General features: G+C 35.1%; 1 non-coding gene across 1 annotated transcript; it reads right to left on the reverse strand.

Moving 5' to 3' along the window:
• Positions 1-3,690: 3,690 nt before the first annotated feature.
• Positions 3,691-3,809, reverse strand: LOC132915561 (5S ribosomal RNA). Its single transcript, XR_009659905.1, has one exon. It is a non-coding gene; the product is annotated as a 5S ribosomal RNA (ribosomal RNA).
• Positions 3,810-6,315: the final 2,506 nt, after the last annotated feature.

Below are 6,315 nucleotides of genomic sequence, written 5' to 3' on the forward strand. Positions count from 1 at the left end.
CTATATAACGATATACGTTATGTGGTAATACTATATAACGTTATGCACTATTACATAATTGTATATAACTTTATACGTTATAGAGAATACTATATAACGTTATACGTTATTACGTAATAGTATATAACGTTATACGTTGTTAGGTAATGCTACATAACGTTATACGTCATTCCGTAATAGTATATAACGTTATACGTTGTTACATGATGCTACATAACGTTATGCGTTATTACGTAATAGTATATAAGGTTATACGTTGTTACGTAATAGTATATAACGTTAGACGTTATAGGGTAATACTATATAACGTTATGCACTATTACATAATAGTAGATAACGTTACACGTTATTACCTAATAGTATGTATCGTCATACGTTATTACGTAATAGTATGTAGCGTTATACGTCTTTACGTAATGCTACATAACGTTATACGTCATTCCGTAATAGTATATAATGTTATACATTGTTACGTGATGCTACATAACGTTATACGTCATTACGTAATAGTATATTACATTATACGTTATAAGGTAATACTATATAACGTTAAACGTTTTTACGTAACAGTATGTAACGTCATACGTTATTACGTAATAGTATATAAATTTATACGTTGTTACGTAATGCTATATAACGTTATACGTTATAAGGTAATACTATATACCGTTATACATCATTACGTAATAGTGTATAACGTTATACGCTGTTGCGTAGGGCTACATAACGTTAAACGTCATTACGTAATTGTATATAACGTTATACGTTGTTACGTAATAGTATATCACGTTATACATTGTTACGTGATGCTACATAACGTTATACGTCATTACGTAATAGTATATAACGTTATACGTTATTACGTAATAGTATGTAACGCTATTCGTTATTACGTAATAGTATGTAACGTTATACACTATTACATAATAGTACATAACGTTATACGTTATTACGTAATATTATATAACGTTATACGTTATTACGTAATAGTATATAACGTTATACGTCATTACGTAATGCTACATAACGTTATACGATATTACGTTATAGTATATAACGTTATACGTTGTTACCTAATGCTACATAACGTTATACGTCATTCCGTAATAGTATATAATGTTATACATTGTTACGTGATGCTACATAACGTTATACGTCATTACGTAATAGTATATTACATTATACGTTATAAGGTAATACTATATAACGTTAAACGTTTTTACGTAATAGTATGTAACGTCATACGTTATTACGTAATAGTATATAAATTTATACGTTGTTACGTAATGCTATATAACGTTATACGTTATAAGGTAATACTATATACCGTTATACATCATTACGTAATAGTGTATAACGTTATACGCTGTTGCGTAGGGCTACATAACGTTAAACGTCATTACGTAATTGTATATAAAGTTATACGTTGTTACGTAATAGTATATCACGTTATACATTGTTACGTGATGCTACATAACGTTATACGTCATTACGTAATAGTATATAACGTTATACGTTATTACGTAATAGTATGTAACGCTATTCGTTATTACGTAATAGTATGTAACGTTATACACTATTACATAATAGTACATAACGTTATACGTTATTACGTAATATTATATAACGTTATACGTTATTACGTAATAGTATATAACGTTATACGTCATTACGTAATGCTACATAACGTTATACGATATTACGTTATAGTATATAACGTTATACGTTGTTACCTAATGCTACATAATGTTATACGTCATTACGTAATGCTATTATAACGTTAAACGTTTTAAAGTAATACTATATAACGTTATACGTTATAACGTAGTAGTATAGAACGTTATACCTTATAACGTAATGCTACGTAACGTTATACGTTATAATGTAGTAGTATATAACCTTATACGTTATAACGTAATACTATATAATGCTATACGTTATAGGGTAATTGTATATAACGTTATACGTCATAAGCTCATACTATATGACGTTATGCGAATCCAGGCTACCATTATTATGTATTGCGTTATATGGTACAACGTTATAATCTATTACGTTATAACGCATTTAGTTATATAGTATCACGTTATATATTGAAATCTTTCGAAAAGTGACGCAAGTATTAAAGGAGAAAAACGCTGGATATCATACATGCCAGCTCAAAACAGAAAGAAATTACAAAATAGTAATCAGAGACCTACACCAAAGAACAAACAACGCAATGCATACGGTGTCGACAATAAGGACACACAAAAAATTACTGAGTGTCCCGGCGTGTGTCAAATGTGCAAAAAGCTACCTAACAAACTGCTCATACACAGAAAATAGAAACGAAGTAAAATGCTATAATTGTAACGGAAACCACCCAGCGAGCTATAAAGGCAGCGAAATCAGAAAACAACTGCAACGTGAACTATTTCCACCACTTCGAAGCAGAACATACAGCAACTAGATATTACGGAATCAGATCCAGCACCAAAGAATACAATACCTATCGAACACTAATCATAGAAACATCAACACCTTTGGTAGTGTCACTGTGATCTTGGAATATGGAATAATCATATTTTACATACCAGTTCGCATACCATAGCCATCAAAACTACAATTAAGCAGTAACAGCAAACCCGTGTGCCGGCATCCAGCGATAACCCCTCTACAGGAGCCAAAACCTTGATACAAAAATCCTCTCAAGTCAGCACTCGACATTTCATTCCTATTTCTGTTCTGTTCATGTGACATTCTGTACCGTTACTCTGTCAGTTTTGTAATAAATTGTGAAACAACTATCAATTGTTATTAATTGTAGTACGAATCTCTCACCTTACGTGTGGAACGTGAAATAATTTCGAACCGCCGCGACAGTACCACTTGAAGTAAAAAGATATTGTTTGGTCTGAAGGACCTTAACTATGAAAATGCCAAGATTCATGGAGGGTCCTTAAGATTATTGAGGGTACGCAATAAGGGTGTGTAGATATCTGGCAGGAATCTTGCTCGCGGCGTGGTGTGAGCTTTGTTAGAGAGTCGCCGGACATAACAAGCAGATGTACTTACGAAGGCGTTACCGACACCAAGATTTCAATATTTATGACAAAAATTAGGTCTGAAAAATAAGAATAATATTAAAAAGTAATTGTTTGTAAAGATTTCGAGTTTTAGGAAGGGTGTTGAAGTAATACTCACTTCTAGGAAAACTACATCTTCTTTAGCGTTTAGTTTTCTTATTCCGCGAAGCTATTGAGTATTGCTTAGCTCTAAATCAATTCGAAGGGCCTTTCAGTCTCATAGCCTTTTCTAGGAACATGCTACGTACTGATGGTGCAGCGGGGTATAAACATGCCGGTTCTTCGTAATTATATAAATATCCATAGGCCCATTGCTTCGAAGCTCCATAGTAAAATAACGCTGCGGATCTGGATTACCGTACACTGTACTTGTACTTATACTTACTTGAATATATTTCCATTATACATTCATCCGCGCATTTTCACTCTCTATTTCGAGATAAACCTCAACAGCTTTTGATGTACAAAAAAAAAAGAATATTTAGAAAAATATAAATGTGTGTAAAAATACAAATGATATAATGTATGGTAATACCAAAACATTAATTTTTTCGATGCTTAAATTATAGATTATTGAAAGTAGATCGTTAAGGAAAGTAAAAAAGATTGGAAAAATAAAGAAAACCAACACCACACGGAGTTCCCAAGCGGTCACCCATCTAAGTACTACCCGTGCCCAGCGTTGCTTAACTTTCGTGATCGGACGGGAACGAGTGCACTCAACGCGGTTTGGACGTTGGCTGAAAAAAATGGTTTTGTTATTTGCTTTTGTTGGAGCGATGCTCACTTCTAAGAAAATCCTATATCTTGTTTAACAACGCATACTTCCCGAAAAAGTGGAAAAAAGCCAAAATAATAGCAATCACAAAAAAAAATAAAGACGGCTCATCACTCACAAACCTACGACCAATAAGTCTCTTCCCCAACATAAGCAAAGTATTTGAAGTAGTCATCAACAACCCCCTAACTACATTCTGCAAAAAAAAAAAAACATTATACCAGAAAACCAATTTGGCTTCCGACACAAACACTCCACACTACACGCGACAAACAAACTCACGTCAGACATCTGCTGGGCACTAAACGCAAAACAACGAGTAGCCGCCTGCTTAATAGATCTCGAAAAAGCCTTCGACACAGTCTGGATCACAGGCCTCATTTATAAATTAATAAAAAAAAACTTCCCGAGATACTTAATCAAAATAGTATGGGACATGATCACAAACAGAACATTCCTAATGACCGAGGGTTCTCATACATCGAACAAAGAATTCACCATAAAAAACGGACTCCAACAAGGAACTGTAAACTCCCCGCTACTCTTCAACATATACAACAGTGACATATTAAACCTGTTCGACATGAACAAATCTACCCACAAACGCTCCATAGCCTTCGCAGACGACCTAATCATCTACGTAACAGGCCGCAAAACTAAAACAATAAACACAGACCTCCAAGAACTATTCGACAAAATCAACGATTACTACCACACATGGAAACTAAGAATCAACGCAAACAAATGCGAAAGCATACTGTTCAAACCCAAAACCAGCGAAATCGGCCCAGCAGAAAGAAAACACTGCAAAAATTTCCAATTAAAAGAAAAGGCATCCGAAGAGTCAATCATACCGCACAAAAACTGCGTAAAGTACCTAGGCATAAACATAGATGACAAACTAAATTACAAACAACACATAGAAACCCAACTCGCCAAGGCCAATAAAGCATTCTGGAGAGCAAAAAGACTATTTTATTCGAAACATCTCAAGAGCAATGTAAAAACATTATGCTACCAAGCTCTAATTAGGCCAATTATAACATACGGTTGCCCAATCTGGTACAACATACCAGCAATGCTAATGGAGAGAATTCGCGTTTTCGAAAGAAAATGCATTAGAGCTTGCCAAAATGCGTACAGATCCGAACAGAGCGGATACAAAAAATATATAAAAAACAAAAAAATTTACGACCTAGCCAACATTCACCGCATTGACTGTCACATACTAAAACTAGCAAGAAATCATTTCGCACAAGCGTCAAAAATAAAAGAAAACAGCCTAATCTTCAGCGGCTTATACCCAAACGTACTATATTACAAAAATACAATGACAACAGGCTACATCCCCCCAGAAGCGTTCCTATACCTAGACGAAAAAAATTACCTCCAAGACCAAAACAATATCCCGATAATTTTCCACATAAAAAGAAAAATAGGGATAAAGACAATACTCTACGAGGAAAACTTAAACGGACTGACTGCAGACACCAGGTGGAGGTACAACATGGCCCTCCCCCAAAAAGACACTAAAGACAAACACAGAAAAAACACAAAAAAATATTGGTGGATTCCAAAACCATAAGAAAATATAAGTGAAAACTACCAATTCGACAAAAAAACCATTCCTACCACCGTGTAACCTAGATGTAAGTACTGTAAATATGTAAATACTGTAATCATTGTAAATAATATAATTTAACACCCCCTCTCCCCTTCCCTCTCATCCCCCCCCCAAAAAAATCCCACAACGCATAAAAGTAATACACCGAGGAGTCCTGTTTTGCGGCCAAGTTTCAGGACAAAATACAACACACACAAGAATACACAAAAATCACGCTCCAATGCGACTTAAACCCAAAAAACAAAAAAATAAACGCAAAAACCGAAAATCCACGACACATATTAGACCATGGCTACGTCGTACCGACGCGTATCGGTACTTTTGCCTAAACACACTATACTCAAATTCATTGTTTATTGTGAATCTCAGAAATGTACAAAAAATCAAATATTGGCTAAATAAACTATTTAAAAAAAAAAAAAAAAAAAACTCTTGTTGGCAGGATTGGAATCGTTGCCACGCATCCTGAAGCTGATATTGCAGTGTACTCACACACGTGGTGCGTGATGCGGTGGATGGCTCAGGGTCATCAATGCTCTCCCTTATGTACTTGACGGCAACTTCGAACTGTTTGTCGCGCCTTTTTCTTATGTTGTTGCTTTTTGCCATGGTCGGCATGATTAGTGACGTAATTAGAATTAAAACTTCTTACGTTCCTGATTTCTGACGTCCAAGCGTGTTGTATAATGGCGGTGGGATCACGTGGCACTGTATGTTCACTGTTAGGAGCACTTTTTACTGGCACGTGAATCCGGCTCGAAGGACCATGTATTTTCGTCCAGTCGCGGGGAGACGCGTTCGCTTTGAGACGCGTCAACGGGAGTCGTAAATTCCCGTTACGATGT

The sequence above is a fragment of the Bombus pascuorum genome, chromosome 17 (genome assembly GCF_905332965.1).
Source record: "Bombus pascuorum chromosome 17, iyBomPasc1.1, whole genome shotgun sequence".
Classification (NCBI taxonomy): Eukaryota; Metazoa; Arthropoda; class Insecta; order Hymenoptera; family Apidae; genus Bombus; species Bombus pascuorum.